The sequence below is a fragment of the Sciurus carolinensis genome, chromosome 5 (assembly GCF_902686445.1).
Source record: "Sciurus carolinensis chromosome 5, mSciCar1.2, whole genome shotgun sequence".
NCBI lineage: Eukaryota > Metazoa > Chordata > Mammalia > Rodentia > Sciuridae > Sciurus > Sciurus carolinensis.
In genome coordinates this window covers 96,598,164-96,618,520 of record NC_062217.1, presented here as the reverse complement: position 1 = coordinate 96,618,520, position 20,357 = coordinate 96,598,164, and the positions used below count along the sequence as shown (strand labels likewise).

Below are 20,357 nucleotides of genomic sequence, written 5' to 3'. Positions count from 1 at the left end.
TTAAAGTTTTAGAGTACAGGTCCCCTTTGTCCAGAAAACAGGGGCCAGAGACAGGTAATTTCCACAAAGGAGTAACAGATATATTAAAGTTAGTTTGAAGATTTCATAGTCACCGCTCTACAGACAAAAACAGCTAGAGTGCCCTCGGGCTTCTGCTTATTGTTCTGGGGTTTCCCACCACCAAACATGAGATGAAAAGGGTAAAATCTCACTTTCAGAAGTACCACAGGGAAAATGACTTTGACACTGAAGGGAAACAGGAGTAATTTAAAAGGAAAGGAAAAAGTCAAGGATTTTAAAATGTGCTTGATACTGTTCCTAATAAGCAGATTAGGAATTACCTTCAAAAAGTATAAAAGAATTGATTTTTTATTAAAGATGCCAAGCATTATAGAAAAGTACGATAAGCACCATCTAGGTGTGCACCACTCACGTTTAACACAACTCGACACTACTATATTGTTATTTTTAAAAATAAGTAAAAAAATAAATAGAATATCTAACAGTATGTGTTGCAGAAATTGTTATGAATCAGGTTGTGGGGAAAAAAAAACTGAAGATGGTAGGTGAAATATTTTAAAGCATATTTCTAAATGCAAGAAAGTAAGGAATACTTTAAGGCCAAAATATGTTACAATAGTAGGAATGTAAGTAAATATTCAGGGTTGAACCCTCATGTCTTCAACCGTCTACCCGGATGGTTGAATAGAGCTTTCCCATGAAACAGGGACCCCAGAATGCTACCAAGTCAGTGTCATATCTGGTATGGCCACATCTAGGATTCATTCACTAGGTATCTTATCAAGTACGTGCTATGTATAAAGTTCAGTAACTATAATATTTGTTCAGAATGTTTTCAATAGTCTCAAGGTTACAAAAATGTTTTTCTGTCAATACTAGGCAGAGTAAATAAAAGCATCAGCTTTGGTGCCAAAAAAATTGGCTTTACATCAAAGCTCTGCTGCTCATTATTTATGTGATTGTAAATAAGTTATTTAACTTCCCTGTGTCTGGCTTCTATGAATATTAAGTAGGAAAAACAGCAACTACCTTTTGTTGTTGCTGTGAAGATTCAATAAGCTAATGATGTGGTGTGCCTGGTATGTATTAAACGCTCGCCAAGGGAGTGCTGAGTGACTGGGAATGCAGAATTTTAAGTTTCCCTGTTAACTCACAGTGTTGGCATTAGCTCATTATCTTTCTTTGTAGAAGTAGTAGAAGCAGTGGCTTTTTTTCAAGTTCAGAGAGCAGGTATGGGTGTTCCATATTTTGAAGAAAAGAATATTTCCTCTTGTCCAGATTTTAAAAAGCTCACCAGGCATGTTTCAAATATACAAAGAGAAAATAGCACAATCTCTCCTCCTGGAAGTTGTGAAATAGTACATAGGTCTAAGGAGAAAATAATTGGGAGTGGTGAAGGTACTATGGACTTCAGGATTAAGGCTCCTTGGGGACGTTTCAATATTTTTCAGTCAAACAAATCTATTATTTCACCTGAGCACACAGCAAGGCTTGGGAATTGATTAGCCCTATAGCTGAGATGAAACCAAAGAAAACTGCTATTTCCTGTGAGAATATGCCCATAGAGATTCTTAGATAAGCAAAGAACTGAGGACAATATTACCTACTTTGGAGGTCTTCAGACATACCTTTGTCCTTTTTGGGACAGTAGGAGCACCTCCGATTTAACTTGCAGAAGGACATCTGCCTGAGACACAGGATCATGAGGAAGGTACTGATCAGTGTAGTTTTTTCTGAGGTATTGACTGAAGGAAAGACTGAAAGATTCACTCACTAATGTAAAAGTAGAGGTAAATGAATTTTATTTCATAACCAAGTCTTATAAAATGGGAAGAAAGAAGAAGAAAACAGGTTCAATGCCCCAGATCTGTCTTAAGAAAAAAAAAAAAAAAGTAGCCAGCAATAGTTTGGCATTGAAAAAGAGTCTTAGAATTTTAGAATTGAGTATTCCCTCAGAGGGATAAGGAATGCTAAGCAAAGTACAGGATTCATGTTTCCAGAACCCAGCTTTGGGCACTATTAAATCCTATACTATTTCTTCACAGAGGCATCTTTAGCTCAGGACACTAAGTGTCAGAAAGAAACCCTCTCTGGAGCAGCAGATGAACCTTGCAAACCAATCTCTTCAAAAGGCTTTTGAACTAGTTAGTCCTGAAGCTGGGGTTTAGAGTTGCAAATTTATAAAGGTGGTTTCAAGAATATGAGGAAGAGCTGGGCACAGTGGCACATGCCTGCAATCCCAGAAGATCAGGAGGCCGAGGCAGGAGGATGGCAAGTTCAAAGCTAGCCTCGGCAACAATGAGGGGCTAAGCAACTCAGTGAGACCCTGTCTCTAAATAAAATACAAAATTGGGCTGGGGATGTGGCCCTGAGTTCAATCCCTAATACACCCTCCAGCCCCCTCCAAAAAAGAGCATAAAGAAAAACATATTCAAGACAAATGGGGTCTTTAAATCAATCTTGCAACTGTTTTTGCAAATAAAACCACTAAAACGTAGCATATGGGTGTACATGTGACCCTATGGATGAAAATCCAGTGGAAGAGCTGCTGCTGTCACTGCCAATGCTATTGCTTTTTACCTGTCTCAGCTTCTTGAATCTGCAATATGACCCTGTAAAGTTAGACTACTATGATTGCCATCTGCCAGCTATGTAAATTAAAGCACATTATTCAAACACACTCAGCCTCAATCTCATCATGTATAACACACAGATGATAATAATCCTACTCATTGGATTGTAATAAGCATTACATTAAATAAGTGCAAAAGCTCTATAAATGGAAGCTTTTATTAGCACTCCCACTAGTTTTGCTCTCCAGGTCAAAGTTTCTTGTTCAAAATCTCAATTCCTTTTGTCATTCTGTGAAGAGGGACATGTAGGCTGTATTTTTTTTAATGAGAAAATTTATCATGGCATAGTGTAGACTTATTACAGCCTGTATTACTGAGCCAACCCTATTAAAGATAAAATAAAAAACCTGGGACAATGAGAAGAGGAAAAACTTAGGAAATTCTGCTGAGAATCTATCTTAAAGCTTATATGTGAGTAAGCTACATAATGAGGAGGCTTCACAAACCACTCGCTAACATTTTCTTCTCATAAAAGGTAACTGTAAGAACAGCTTAAGAATTATATTTAACACCTCATTCAGATGATAACTGTAAAGGATACCTTCAATGTAATTCTCCCCTTCAGCAGGTAAGAAGAAAGTATGAGGCACAAACTCCAGCATAAGTTTTGCAGGTGTCAAACTAGCAGCATATTTTTTAATCGAACTTGCAAGATCCATTTAAAATTAATCATTCATCACTGTGGACATTTACTGCTTTTTAATGATTAAAACTGGTATGAAATTTGAAAATAATTATTGAGATTTTACCCAAGTGAAAAAAATTGTAAAGTTTAGTTGATTCGTTTGAGAAGAAATGATATTCATGTGTACTAACATGTACACATATACACATATATGCACATGGAGACACATACATCCTATACAACTTCAGACCTGGATGTCAGATTAATCCATAAAATGAGACTGCATTGTTCTGGGCTGCTGCAATAAAGACCAAGGATGGAGTTATTGTGAAAGATGCTGACAATAGTCATGGATGGGAATGTAGAGGAAGGTAAAAGGCAGAGGGACTTGGAAGGAAGTTTGAGGGAATCTAGAAGTCACCCCAGAAGTGTCAACACCACACCAGTGACAGTGGGAATAGGAAAAAACAATGCAGAAGTTCTTACAAAGTTCCACAGTGCCTCCTTAAAGCATTCAACAAAAGAAAACAAAAGTAATCTCTCTCTCATTCTACAGTTATAATATATATGAGGCATTTCCAAGCAAGAAGAAAACTTAAAATGTTAAAGAAACAGACAATACTTAATACCGATCAGTAGATTGTTGGTGGAGAAGGGAACTACACAAAATATATTGCTTCTCTGTGTGAACATTTTCCACACTCACATCTGCTCACAAAATCAAACATGTAATTTCAGTGGGTTTGTGGATCTCATGTTGAAAAACACTGCTTTAGAGGAAAGGATGCCAGATGGATTTTTATAACATATTCTATTAGAAATTAATGGACTTATCAATTTTCACCTGTAATTTAAAACTAGGGACTTAAAGTATATTTAAATGATTGCAATAATTCTCAAATTGTAAATGTAGATTCAATTTTCTATTTTTGCATTGGTGTTTGGAAATTCAAATACATGTCACCACTCAGCACAATTGCGTAAATTGTATTTTGACTTGTACACTCATCCTTCTTCAAATTCAATTCCATTCATGCAATGGTTTAAAGACTTTTTGATGCTCAAACTATCAAAATACCAAGATCAGGTGATTAATGACTACATTATACAAAAACAAAAGATGGAGAGGGGAGGATGATAAAAACATTAGAATGAGCTACATTCTACGTCTGAGATTAGTTTTTTATAGTCAACTTTATAAAATGCAGGATTTCATCTTTTTTAATTTCTCAAGATAGAGGATCTAAAACTGACCACATATCCACCACAAATATATCCATGTAGGTTTGTCTCAGTTCATAATACCTTCAAAGCAGCTTCCCTCCTGCTTCCAAAAATCAAAAGTAAAATATTCGAACATTAAAAAGATCATTTACCAGGATGAAGAGGATTTATCAAAGGGATACAAGGATGGTTCAACATATGCAAATTTATAAATGCAACATACTACATTAAGAGAAGGAAGGATTAAAATCATATGATCATCTCAATAGATGCAGAAAAAATTGACAAAATTCAACATCCTTTCGTAATAAAAATTCTCAAAATAAACATAGGGGTAAGATACTTTAACATTGTAAAGATGGAATATAGCAAACATCATACCTGATGGTGGAAATTTGAGAGCCTTTCCTTTAAAACAAAACAAACAAACAAAAAAGATGCCTACTCTTGCCACTTCCATTCAGCATAGTATTAGAAGTCCCGTCCAAAGCAATTAGATAAAAGAATGAAATAAAAGACATCTAAGTGGTAAATAAAGAAGTTAAATTGCCCTTATTTGTAAACACATGATCCTATACATTGAAATCCCTGGGGATGACACCAAGAAAATAAGAACTAACTAAAAAATTTAGTGAAATTTCAAGACACAAAATTAATGTTAAAATTGGTAGTGTTTCTATATAATAACAGCAAACTATCCTGAAATTAAATCAAGACTATAGTACCATTTACAATAGTTACAAAAAAATCTTTAGAAATAAATGTAACCAAGAAGGCAAAATACCTATACACTGAAAACTGTAAAACACTGATGACAGAAATTGAGGAAGATACAAATAAATGGAAAGATTTCTTGCAATCATAAATTTAAAGAATTAATATTGTTACAATTTCCACATTGCCCAAAGCACTCTACAGATTTTATCAGATTCCTATAAATATTCCAGTGAATTTTTTTCAGAGGCATAGAATAAATGATCTTCAAATTTAAAGAAATTTTGAGACAGGAAAATAAATGCTGGAAGCATCAAAATGCTTGACCATAAATTATATTACAAAGTTGTAGGAACCAAAACAGTATGATAGTATCATAAAAAGAGACACATAAGGCAGTGGAACAGAATAGAAAGCCCAGACAAAAATGTGTTCTATTAGGGTCACCTGTATTTGACAAAGATGCCCAGAACACACAATAGAGAAAGGACAGTATCTTTAAAAACAGAAATTTCTCAAAAGAGAACATATAAATAGCAAAGAGGTACATGAAAAAAAATTGTTACTAATTATCAGACAAATGTGAATTAAAACCACAATGAGGTGTCACTTCCCATCTACCAGAATGGCTATCACCAAAAAGACAAAAGATACTGGTGAGGATGTGGCACAAAGGGAACCCATACACAGTGTTGGCAGTAATGTAAATTAGAAGAGTCACTGTGGAAAACAGTATGGAGGTTCCTCAAAAAATTAGAAATAGAACTACCATATGATCTAGCAATTCTACCTCTGGATATACATCCAAAATTAATCAAACCAGGATCTCAATGAGATATCTGCACTTCCATGGTACTTGCAGCATCATTCACAACATCAGGATGCAAAATTAACCTAAGTGTCCATCAAAGATGAATGAATAAAAACAATGTAAGATATGATAGAATATGATTCAACCTTCAACATAAAGTAATTTTTCTATTACTTGAAACAAGATAGATGAACTCAGAAGATATTATGTTAAATGAAATAAGCCAGACAAAGAAAGACAAATTTTGAGAGATCTTGTTCATGGAAATTAAAAAAAATTAAATAAAAAAAAAAAAAAGTAAAATGGCTACCAGAAGCTTGATGGGATGGGAAAGATGGTAAAGTTTGAAGTTATAGTTGCATAGGACTGAGAACTTCTGGGGTGCTTTTCACAGTCGGGTGACTATGGATATCAATGATGCACTGTACATTTCAGGTAGTAGAAGTGGTGGCGGGGTAGTGAAAGTTTTTACCATAAGAGGTGATGAGAGTTGGGGAGATAGATAAATTTAACCTGGTTTGGACATTGCATGATGTGTACATTTATCAAGACATCACAGGGTACCACATCAATACGTGTATTTCTCCATGTTTCTGTCTATCAGTTAAAAAAAAGACAATAAAATAAAGTATTTTTTAAAGTAATGGAAGATATTTAGTGCAGGTAACAGAATCTCTTCAGAGCAGTTACAAATATTGTACACTAAGTGAATTAGAGAAGTAGTTCAGAATTTTCTAGCAAGAGATAATCTTATACAATGTCCTTTCTTTTCTTTTCCTTTCCTTGTCATTTCTTTCTTTCTTTTTTTTTTTTTTTTTTTCTTTCATAGTGTGGAAAACTAAAGCCTACAGTGGCTAAGAAGTCATTTCTAGTTCACACATCTACTCACTCAGCATCTATGGAAATGTCATGCAGTGAGAGGGTTGGACCAGATCATCTCTTAAATCTTTTCTAGTTGTGAATTTAAAAAGATCATGATTAGCGAGAATTTATGTTCAACATTAAACAAAGGTTCTGCCTACAAAACAGAAGCTTACTTTTCCTTTTTAAACCTTCTTTCCCAGATTACTGGAGAAATTTTATTTGCCTTCTCCTCCTTTATCTATTCAAACCTTTGACATATTTTTTTAATTAAATCTGCAAAACTTGCAGTGGCTTCACAAATGCATTTATTCTGGAATATACATACCCAGATACCATTCCAGGATATCATCTAGATTAAAAGCACCACAAAACTTATATATTTACTGATGTCGAAAACCTAAATTTTAAGATATTTGTATGTGAAACTTCTAAGAGAATATGTAATTTCCAAATATGACAAATTTTTGTTTTTACTCTTAATTATAATTTTAGGTATAATGCATAATTATTTTCCAATGGGGGAATGTATATGTATACACACATACACACATATATATATATATATAGGAAAATATTGGACCTATGCTGTCTTCTATAATTTCTGTGATAAGGTTTCTTTTTTCAAAGATATCTAGTGGTCAGTACAAAAAGAAAATATTGAAGAACCAAACTTGGGAGACTTCCTTATCCCTACAGAGCTCTTATGTTGGCAAGGTGTATTTTCTCAAGCAGATGCATGTTTTAGTTCTTCCTTTCATGGAAGAATGTTCACAATGCCACCTGCTCTGAAAGAGGAATCTTTGTTCCTCCCTTCAAATAGGCAAATCCTAGCATCTTTGCTATGGTGTGAAACACCACTGCAAATGAGGTTTCATATCTAATCCTGGACATCTGTTATCAAGATGGAGTCTGCTCTGAAGAATCAAATAACACAAGTCTAGGGACCAAAGTTCACAGGGAGCAGGTGGTTTCACAGGGTTCAGTCCACTGTGGACTTGTCTCTAGCAGCTGGTGTTTAACATCTCAGCATAATTCTGCTTTAAGTTGTACTGAAATTGATATTTCTCACTGGCATCATATACTGTTCTTCTACTTGCCCAGATCTCTGAGAAAATGCTTATCAAAAATCATAGTGCTTTTGTTTAACCTCTTCCTTTTAGCTTGAATAATTTCTGTTTTGAAATGACTGTCTTATATGTTTTACATAATTATGTTAACATAATGATTCTTTTGGATACTACAGGTTTGGAAGACATTTTTTTATAGGAAATATCTATAAGAGTCACTCAAATATACTTAAAAGTAGTGATGTTAATCTTTAGTTTAGAAAGTCTATTCATTATAATCTTTGAAACTCTTCCCTCTGAAAACATACACAAGTTAAAAAAGATCACAGAAAACTATGAAAATTGTTCCTTAAGGCAGAATAACTCTTTAATCTGTATTACCAATAAATTTATATTTCAAATATGATATGATTAATTTTTAATGACTTCAGAATATAAATAGAGAACAAGTGGTTATCAAAAGTATTACTTTGTACATGCTTTTGTAGCTTCTTCAAGTTTACAGTCAAAACTAAGAAAACTAATGAGTTTTCCTCCAACTGATATGCCAAAAGCTGACAGAAGCAATCTCTAAAAAAGAACAAGTGATACAATTCCTATGTTCTTTCCATGAGCTCACATTTTTAACAATGCAAAAGATTTCAACAATCACAATCTAATAAAATGATGAGTACTTTTCAGTACTGATATCAATAACACATTATAGAATATTATGTATACCCAGGATTTCATTCTGAGAAGCCCTGAATTTTGTGCAGTTGATAGAATCTAACTATATTATACCTCTGCCAATCACACGAACCAAACCTCAACTATTTTCTCCAAATAATATGTAAACACTTTTGCTCACAGACTAACCTCATTTCTCGTTACATTCTAATAATTGTTTTGACTAATTTAGTGTAAACCAAAAGAGAACCAGTTCAACAAGGGGCATGGATTAAAAAAATCTAAGTCCCACTTCATGAATATCAAGTTCTTTAATAATATTATAATTCAAAATTGGTTATTTCTATATGTGCTATGAGAGTGAAAACAGTTAGCAAAGAGAAGCAAGTTGATTTGGTTGGTATGTATTCCAATATGGGACTTTTGCTGTTTGCAAACATGTACTCATCAACGAAGCACTGATGACATTGCACAGAAGAAACAAAATACCATTCAGGAACAGAATTTCACCTGCTGCTGTAATTTTAACTTACAAAGAACTAGGTCTCTTGATAGGACTTTCTTTTTCTATTAAATCTTCCTAATCTAGTTCTGAGGTTGCAGAGATTATTCAGAATGTTCAGGAGTTAACTGTACCTGAGACACTTAAGCAGTATCCTGCTTTGGCTTCCACATGACTAAAACAATTTTCAGAGAGATGAAAATGGTTCTCACATTAGCACGGATTGCATTTTAGCACCCTGTAGTTAGACATCAAAGACTGTAAACTAAAATAGTTCCTGATAGTGCTTTGAATTGCATTTAGCCATATTGCAACTATAGGTGTTACAAAAATCTCAGAGAATCTTTTATCAGTCCTGCTCTTCTTGGTGAAATCCTATAATGCAGACACAATTTAGCTAATTATTATTAGGGTACAATGCAAAAAAAGACCTATTAAAATATCCTCAGTGAAAATATCTGTCAATAACCACATCACTCCACAGTCATTAGAAATGAATTATAAACTGTTTACACTTTCACACTTGCCCTTCTCACTTCAGTCTGCAAACAATGCCTGCCGACCTTTACACACTAGTTTTGAATTATGTAATTTTTGAGTTACATTAGGAATCCCTCGTTTTACGAAATATGACTCCCATAGACTTGCCTTGAGTCATGCCTCATATCATCCTTTGTTACATGCCTCACAAAGAAATTTTTTCCTTCTTCAGTTTCCCTATACATTTCTGTCCTGTGCCTCTTGTCACATATATCCTCTTACACTGCCCTTGGTAGTTAACTTGTATGCAATTGGGTGCTCCTTAATGTGAGTGAATGTGGTTTCCTCATCTTCCCCCAGAACTATGCATATGGCCAATCCCATTGAAAGTTTTAGATGTACCTATCTTTGGCAATTTTATTAATCACTTAAATGCACTGTTTATTAAGGTTCACTTTTGAAATAGTGTGTACAAAAGAGGTTGAATTTGATGATTACATTGAGTATAATCATAAATGTCTACATATGTGTTAGAACTTCATTAAATCTATAAATGAGGTTTTTCCTAATAAGCTGTGTATAAAATAACTGGCTTTTAAAATGCCATTATTAAGGTTTAATTCTGATATCATAAAACTGTGTCCCAAATTCTAACATATTCTCATTTATATGGTATCTTCTGAGTATAAGCTACTGTATGGATTTTAAAATGATAGTTTTCAACCTCAGGGACCTTACTCTCTTCTAGAAAAGGGTAAGAAAGACTGTTGAAAGGTCAGAATTTTGTTAGTATCATAAAAGATACAGGAAAACTACTCTGGAGTTTAAAGATAATAAAAGTTATTTGGATGGTAACATCAGAGAAAAATTCTGGGAGAAGTTAAAGTGAAAATTGGAAGATGGTTGGGATTAAGATTATGGCAACTCAAAGTAATTGGGCTTCTCCAAGTAAAAGCAAGAACTAGCATAAAACATGTAAACGTAAAAGGAGAGGCCATACTTGCAGAAATAAGGAGCATCCAGATACCTGATGTGTCTAAAGTGTAGGTTATACATGGCAGCAAGAGGGATCCAGAACACAGAGGACAATGAACAACAGATGGAGCTTGGTCTTTACTTGACAAGTGATGAAGGGCTAGCAGGAAAATAGCACAATAAGAAGAATGTTCTGGGATAATCACTCTGTCAACAGCATGCAAGCTGACTTGGGTGGGGAGGATATGAGCAGCCCAGCAGTAGAGAAGCAGGTTCGCCACTGAAATGTTCCCAAGAAGGCTGACACTTGTGGATCTTTCAATAATACTTATCATCCTCCAGGGCTCTGCTAACACAACCTTGATGTTATTCCATAATCATACCAGCTGCAATACACTCAGGGAAAGGGACTCCTTTCCTGAGGAAAAACAGAATTATCATCTAAGCCAGAGTTCAGTAAACATTTTTCTGCAAATTACCAGAGAGTAAATATTTTTGGTTTTTGGATCCATGTGATCTTTAGTCAAAACTATTTATCTCAATAAAATCTTAGAGTAGTTTTGATTTACATTTCTGATTGCTAGAGATGTTGAAAATTTTTTCATATATTTTTGACCATTTGTATTTCTTTTGTGAAGTATCTGTCCAGTTCCTTAGTCCTTTTATTGATTGTTAATGGTCACTGGAACACAAAGCAAATGACAGCCAATATACCTATGTAAGTAAATAAGTAAATGCAACTGTGTTCTAATAAAACTTTATGAATGGACACTGAAATTTAAATTTCATATAACATCTGTGTATCATGGAACAGCCTTCTTATTTTGATCTTTTCAATCATTTAAAAATGTAAAAAAACATTCTTAGCTCCTAGGTTATACAGAATAAAAGCATCAGGCTGTATTTGGTCTGTGGAGTGTAGTTTGCCAACCTATCATTGCTTCTCTAAGTCCACTGCCAGTTAGTTTAGAGAGCAATTGGGTATGTGATGTGGTTTTAATCAATGAAATAAAAGGGTAAGACTGCTAGAGTTTCTAAAGATTTTCTTATTTAATAAAAATAATGTGCAAGAAAAATTAAATCACTGAAGATAGTGTAGTTTAGAGCTGACTCAGCTATTTATGCATCCATGAGAGGAAGACAAAGAGAACTGCTGAGGACAATCTTAACTGATATACCAAGTGAAATGTGTAAGTAGGTCAAAAGCAGAATGATCACCAGATAAATGAAGCAGTTTCTTGAAGAAAAATTATGGAAAGAGAATTAATGTCTCAATGGCTTCTGGATGAGGAGACACACAAAGGTACATCATGAATTAGAGCTGTGTCTCAGGCATTTGAGCCTGCATGAAAAAGGGAATGGTGTCACTTCTAAAAGAAGTGATGGCTGGAGTAAAAAATGAGCATGATCTGAAACTTCAGGGAGACAGTGTGAGATTAATAAAGACTGCAAGGTAAAAGTGAGGTCTCTGGTGAGGGTAGCTTGCTGGAATGTGGTACAGATCATTTAACCTTGGATATAGCAAGAGTGTTTTCAAGCTCCTGGAGGTGCTAATGAAACCATGATCCGTAGCGGTCACACATTCCATGGGATGGGCTCAGCCAGCACTTTCCCCCAAGCAGAATTTTGCACCAGAGACTTGTATGGTTGGGGCTTGAGCTAATCCTGTTGCTCCCAAGTGCTACTGCCTCAGCTAGGTGTCACACCAGGGAGCCCTTACAAAGTAGAAACTTCTGTCCTTGTGTTCATTTACTTTAATCTGACCAGATCCAGATTTCGATCTGTGCTCCTGGGAGGCTGTAGGGTTCAGTGGTACATTGGAACTGTTTATGAGCAGCACTGATATTTTCAGTAGAATGGCAAAATATATAAATATCATAAAACATAAAACAATAAATAGGAATGCAGATACAACAAAAATGTGACTCTGATACTTTGTTTTAAATATAGATCATTAAGGAGATGGGAAATACCTTTAAATGTTTGATATTCTACAAACATATGTATATAATATTTGTATAGCTATAAGTAAAGGACAGATCAGAGTTCATACAGAAAAAAATATTTCACAAAAAACAGATGAAAATATAGATAAGGTAAATTAATCCACTGTTTGCTTTAGCAATAATAAGTAACTAACAACTAAAGTTTAAATGTTGAACACAACCAAGTGTTGGAAGGAATGTAGGGAAATGAAACTCTCATTTATTGCCAGTAAGAATGCAAATACGTATACCCACTTGGAAAACCATTTGGCAAAATCTACTAAAGCAATAACATGGATTTGATATGAAAGCCTAGCAACCTGGCTTTCAGACATGTGCCCAGAGATACTATTTCAATGCAATATAGACCCAGCCCAAAACCACCTCTGTATCACCACTATAGTAATAGCACACAATTATTAATTACCAACAATATAGAAATGGATAAATGAATTATGTCATATTCCTTAAATGGAATATTTGACTATAATTAAAATGTCTTATTTTAATATCTCAAAATATGTGCAAAAGGATAAACAAAGTATACAGCAATTTATGTAAAATGTTAAACATATTAAATACGTTATATACATATATGTCTTAGAGAATAAAAACATAAATATAGAAATATGCACTAACTTCAGGAGGGTTGTGTTTTGGAGGCAAGGAAGAAGAAAAAAGTATGTTTATAGGATTAAGATAGAAAAGAGAGGCTGTGAAAGAATGTGTATTTAAAAATTCATTTCATTTAACAAAGATCTGCAGCAAATGTGTCAAAGTGTTGAAATATGTTATATGTGAATGATGGATTCATGGATGTACTGTTAATGCACGTGTGAAATATGATATAATTTTTAGAGAATGTCTTGCATAGCTCATTTTAATAGCAAATGTTTTTTCAAGACTGAACACTCAATGAGCAACTCTGTGATAAAACTGAACATTTTTACTGCACATAATAAGGTGTTGCAATAAAAAATGAAGTGTAGATTAGGATGAAGTATTCCTGGGAGATGGTAAAGAAGATAAAGAACTGTTCAGTTCACTCTGACATAAGTAACTTGTCCCATTAGCAGCAGATAGGTGTACAACGTTTTCACCAACAGTAGACTGGAATAATTATTCATACTCATATAACTGGAAAGGCAGGGAAACAACCCTCTTAACATTTACACCACTGCAATGATATATGTTGGAGTATTCTAAATATTTTGACAATAAGACAAAAAGAGAAACTGCCTGAATGCAAGGTCTCATCACTTCAAATCAATTTTTCTTAATTTTTAAATTTACGGCAACAATATCTTACCTATTTAAAGAAAGATTAACCAAATACTTCATCATCTGAAATACCATTTTTATAGTAAAAGAAACATATTTCTTAGGAGTAGAGAATAAACTTTGCATAAATCTTTAAAATTAACTTGTACCAAATTATAATGGATATAAAAAGTGGACACTTTATAAATTTTAATAAAATGGACACAAAAATATAAGCACAACCTATGATTAAAAATAGACTATTACCAGTGTCCTAGTAGCCTCTGTCATGCTTCCTTCTCATCTCTACTATCCATGCAAAGCCACCACTATGCTCACTTCTGACACCATAGATTGGTGTAGTTCATTTTTAAGCAAAATCATCTTCTCTCTTTTTTTTTATTTAGCATTACATTTGTGAGATTTATCAGTCTTATGTTCATGTTGCAATATGTTCAGTTATAAAATTGTCCAAAATAGCTATACCAGTGAGTATAAGTATAAATGATTGCAAATGACTGATGATTGTTGAAGCTGGGTGAAAATGGGGAAAAAAATATACAAATGAAAATGCACATGTCTCTGTGTGTGTCTAAAACAAATGGGCAAATAAAGTGAATGGAGTAATGGTCGAAAAAGTGGACATTGGTAAGAAATCTGCAGGTGTTATTTGTACTATTTTAAATATTTTCATGTTCTTTCTTTAAATTTAAAATTGTTTTCAAATTTAAAAAAAGTCAATTCCTTTTGTTGTAGAGTGTCTGAGCTAACTTACATCCCACCTGCAGGGTAGAAGAGTTGCTACTCTTCCATCCTTGATATGAATCACTGTATTGTAGCCATTCTAGGGAGAATAGTTGTACTTCACTGTAGCTTTAATTTGCATTTTTCATTTCCCTAAAAACTAATGGTTTTGAACTCCTATTTATATGTTTTTTGGCTATTTGGATAGTTTCCTATATGAAGTAACATTTGGAGACTTTTTCCCACTTTTCTATAGGATTGTCTTTTCCTTATTGATTTGTGAAAGTTCTTTCACATGATTTCTCATAAATTTTAAAGAAAGAATAAGGTGGTTTCAAAGAAACTCCAAAATTACAGGTGAAAGGCTTGACTTTTATATCCCCAGTCTCTGAGGAGTAGCTCTAATGAAAGATTTAGAAACTCTGCTTTAGGCCTATACGTAGAACTTTTATCTGTATCCTAATGGGTTTTGTTTGAATCTCACTTGAACAAATGACTACCAAGTAATAAGAGTTCAGCATTTCCTTCTTCACAGAGTTTCCATGATTAACTAGAAGGATTCCAGGTAGAAGTGAGGACAGAGTTGATACAAAATGCCAGAAATTGAGTAGGTGTACTGAGCCTAGTTTTTTACCTGTCACAACAAAGTTGTCCAGACAGTATTTATCAATTTTTCCCACATAATATATTTTATATCATAGTCCAGCACACACATATCACTGAAAAAAAATTCCTAAACCAATATCAACCTTTCCTGCATAGTTATCATATCCTGATGTTTCCTATATATTCTATTTTAATCCCTTTCATTGTCATCATTCCTGTTTATATTGCAGGAAGTACACTACTAAACTGATTTCAAACAGTGGGCCTTTGAAAAACACTGCTTAGGAATAGGACTTCTCAAATAGTACTTCTCATTATGTGTACAAATTAGGATTCTCAGTGGAATGCAGATTCTGGTTTGGTAACTTCAGTCAGCTAATAGTATTATTACCATTATAATTAACAATATCATCAACTTCACCATCCTTAATACCACTCAGCATAAGACACAGACTGAAGGACATATGTATGTATAATTTAGGGTATCTGAAATATCAATCCCATAGTCCTTTTGTCTACTTCTCTTCCCCTATTCTTCTCATTCATGGCATCACCATAGTCTGTTACTTTTTCTCTTCTCCCATCACTTGGAGCCAACCAAGCATCCCTGGAGTCTATCTGGCTTCCTAGAGAAGAAACAAAGAACATTCCATACAGATGGCCTTTTTATTCTGGTGCAGTAGGGCAAAAGTTCTCCAACATCAGTGTGAATAACTGTTAAAAATGCAGATTCCAATTCACAGACCTGGAATAAGACTCAAGACTCTGCATCTCCAACAAGTTTCCAGAGGATTCTGTTTGCTAGTCCCTGGTCCCCATTTTGAATAACAAAACTCTAGAAGATGAAGCAGACATATGAGACTTTTGGACTCAAGTATTCATATTTGCAACTTATGATGGGATTATATCCAGATAAACCCATAAAGAAGTTGAAAACAAAGCAAGTTGAAAATGCATTTAATATATCTAAACTACTGAATATCATAGCTTAGCCTTGCTTAGCCTACCTTAAACATGCTCAGAACAGTTACATTAGCCTAAGGTTTGGCAAAATCATACAAAATAAACTCTATTTTATAATAAAATGTTGATAATGCTATGCAATTTATGAAATGGTGATATTCTAAAAGTCCCAACAACAGTGTATGTTACAGAGTATCAATTGTCTACCCTGGTGATCAAGTGGTTCAAAGAAGTTGAGGAGGGTATCATAACACATTGCTAGTCCAGGAGAAGATCAAAATTCAAAATCTGAAGTAACACTTCTCATTAATGCATATTGCTTTTGCACTGTAATAAAGTCCAAAAATCAGTAAGTCATTAAATAATGGATCATCTGTATCAGCAAGAATGAAATGCTTAAACACAACCCAAAGCTCCAATGTTGGTTAAGGGTCAACAGAAAAACTTCTAAGGAATTAGTGCATGGAATGACTGAAAATTAATGACTAATGGTATTCATGATAAGGAAGGCAAATAGACCTTTAGGAGATGCACTAGGAAAATGAAGAAGTAATGGCATAGAGGCCTGTGGCTCATGGAAGGTAAGTTCTATATGCAAGAAGGAGAGAAGGGGTGGTGGTGATTGAGGTCCAAAAGCAATGTAAAAACCTGTGACACCAGAAAAGGAGCCATTCTGAGTAACAGTGAAATTGTAGCTTGGAAACTACAGTGAAATCCTGTGACTGAGAACATAGAAAGGCTAGGAAGTCAACAATACAGAAAACATAAAACATAATGTCAAGGCCAAGAGCCACGGGCTGAGTCCATCAAGGAGACTGGGAAACTGTTCTGGAGTCTGGAAGAAATCTCAACAAGGATGAGGAAAGTCTGATCTAGACAGAGAGTATAGGTTTCCACAAGGCAGTGAAAGTGGAGCACCACTGTGGCCTGTGTGACGCACACAACGTGGTGAACAGAGCAATGTGGGCTTAAAGCCACAGCATAAGCAAAGCCAGCGCCCCCTCCCGGTGAGAGCTGAAGGAATTGAGAAAAAGTTTGATGTCCACTGCATGAACCTTAGAAAAACATGGCACTGGGAGCAAATGCCGGTTAGAGTAAAAAAATAGGAAAATAGTTGATAAAAAAGGGAAAAGAAAAGGCACATTTGGAATAGATTAAAAAAGAAAACAACACAAAAAATGTTGAACTTAATATGTAAGGAAGTACTCCACAGGCCACAGAAAAGGATTATTAAAGGTTATGTGGCTCAGAAGATTTCTCACTAAGCCTCTTATGGTAATAATAAGAGATTACAATGAGCCAGGCCCTGTGCTAAGGGCTTTATAAATAGAATTACAATATAATTGATCAAACAGTCCCAGAACATTTAGAGACTGAAAAAATGTGCTAAAATATTAATCATTTAAAATCATAAATATTCATTGATCAACTTAGACCTATGAAGCTTTATCCAAAAACCTTTTTCTGCCATAAAAGACATAAAATATATTCCTGTATACTAAAACAACATTAAGAGAAGATCATCTTTATAATAATTATTTGAATGCTAAATAGTCACAAAATAGGAGTCATTATGGTTGATATATAACCACATATTTGTATCTATAGTTAAATATGCCTCTAATAGATATAAAGTAATATTTTTCTAAAGAATATAACTTTGAATATATCACTTCTTTACCAAAATTGGCTGTAATCTGCTTTGAAATTACATCCTAAGTTTCCCAAATTTGAAATTGTTGACATTTTCTATTAACTCTTCTTTCTAGGTCACATCATTTTGGAGAAAATGCCTTTTCTAAAGTTGCAAAAATATCTCCAGATAATAGCAGTCTGCTAAGTGGAGAATACTTTCAATTTTTTTTTTTTTTTTTTTTTTTTTACTTTTTGTGGTGCTGGGGATTGAACCCAGGGCCTTGTGCTTTCGAGGCAAGCACTCTACCAACTGAGCTATATCCCCAGCCCTCAATTTTTTTCATATTGAAATGTGTAAGTACTTTCATCCAAATATTTTACTGTTACTCTCTCCCTGACTTTCCTCAGAATATGCCTGGTTGACAAATATTTTTGAAAGACTAAAAATCATCAAATAAGCTGTATAATTCATTTGGAAATCATAGACCTTTCTTCTTAATTTCACTGTATTTTGATATGCAATATAAGTTTATCAAATTAAAATCAGGAGCTTTATCAGAAGAGTCTTCCCAGAAATCAAGAATTCAAAGTGCCATTACAAGTTTTTCACAATTAAACCTTGCATAAAAATTGAATATTTAAATTTTATTTTCTTCCATACTTTTATAAGAATACATTTCAATGCCTATGGGTAACTTTGTGTTTGCTTTTTCAGAAGCTTCGAAAGCTTCAGGTTGTATTTTGTTTCATTTTCAATTTTTGAATACTTTGATTCAAAGTTTGATCCTGATCACTGAATCCACAAACATAATTTAGATGACTTAATGACAAATCAGTACAACACCACTGTAGGATTGCTTATTAGCAAGTTAGTCCTCCATAGCCTTAGATATTTGGGGGTTCAACTGAAGTTGGGCAACAAAAGAAGGACTGCCATGCTGGAGCATTCATTTAGTTTTTAGAATTCAATGTCAGCTGCAACATAAAGATTTTTTTAGTTTAGTTTATATGTGTGTCTTTGTGCCTATAAAAATTGGTAACTAGAGCATCTATTTTTATTTTTAGAATATTCCAGATTGTTGTGATTCAATTATGGGCACATCAATTATTATTGAACCACAACCTGTTTCAAATACTTTTCTGCTCCATGAATTTCCTCATTTTATAAGAACACTGTTTGCATCATACTACTCTGTCAAGTTTGTGATCATTTCAAAAGTAAATAAACAAAGATTTATCTTCAATATTGAACTTTTTAACTTAATTTACAACAGCATTCATATTAAGATCAAATTTGTCTCATTTGACAGACTTCTAAAAACCATATTTATTCTACATAGTGATCAAACTATAATTAAAATTAATATGACTATATATTTAAGCACCTGTGAAAGGAGAACAATGAGCACCCAAAGATATCCACATCCTAATTCTCAAAGCCTATGCATCTGTCACTTTACATGACAAAGGGACTTTGCTAATGTAATTAAGAATTTCAATATGAGAAAATTATCCTAAATTATCTGGGTGGGTCCAAACACAAAGACTCTCTTAGGAGGGAAGCAAGATGATAAAAGTTAGCAGAAAGAAACAAGACTACAGAAGTTGATTAAAGTAATGTACTTTGAAGGGATTATAAGACAAACAATGGTAGATAGCCTCCAGAAAAGGCAAGAAACATATTTTTCCCTAGGACTTCCAGAAAAGAACAGACTAGGTGGCACCTTATTTTAACCTGTTAGACTTATTTCAGACTTCTAAACTCTAGAACTGTAAGATAATATATTGATGTTGTTAGAAGCCATGAAGTTTGAAGTCATTTGTTATAGCAGCAATAGGAAACTAATACAGATGCTCTTCAATTTACAATGGGGTTTTGTCCAAATAAACTCAAGGTGAGTTATCACATTATGTAAAACCACAAGAATGGGAGGTTATACTCCATGTATGTATGATGTGTCAAAATACATTGTGTTGTCATGTATAACTAAAAAGAACAAATTTTAAAAAACTCATGGTGAGTTAAAACTAAAAGTTGAAAATGCACTTATACATATTAAACATCCTTGTCTAACAACACATTACACTGTAAAGTATCAATTATTGACTCTTGAGATTACATGGCTAATAGGGAGCTTCAGCTCTATACTCTTGCCCACAAGGGAGAATATCATATGGTACAGTGATAGATACTGCTTCTGCACCATTATAATTTTTTTAAAAAATCCTAACTCAAACCATCCTAAGTCAGAGACTCATATAAAATATTATACTGATGGAAAACTGGAATCCTTTGAATGTTGGCAAAGTTCTTCTGCCAAAGCAGTCAATATTTTAAAGCTTTCACCTCACTTATGTGCACAAAAAATATACATAAGATCAAAAGTGAGTTAAATTTCTGGGCAGTAGCACACATATCTATGATCCCAGTGATTCAGGAGGCTAAGGAAGAAGGATCACTAATTCAAGGTCAGCTTCCATCAACTTAGCAAGATCCTGCTTCAGAAAAGGTTAGGGACTGGGCACCGTGGAGCATGCCTATAACCCCAGCAGCTCCGAAGGCTGAGGCAGGAGGATCC

The 20,357-nt window shown here is 34.1% G+C and overlaps 1 protein-coding gene and 1 non-coding gene across 3 annotated transcripts in view; both read right to left on the bottom strand.

Moving 5' to 3' along the window:
* The window catches only part of Prkg1 (protein kinase cGMP-dependent 1), a 1,194,090-nt gene that overhangs the window by 227,800 nt on the left and 945,933 nt on the right, over positions 1 to 20,357 (bottom strand). The window lies entirely within an intron of this gene.
* Positions 18,031 to 18,104, bottom strand: Trnas-cga (transfer RNA serine (anticodon CGA)). The gene has a single exon. It is a non-coding gene; the product is annotated as a tRNA-Ser (tRNA).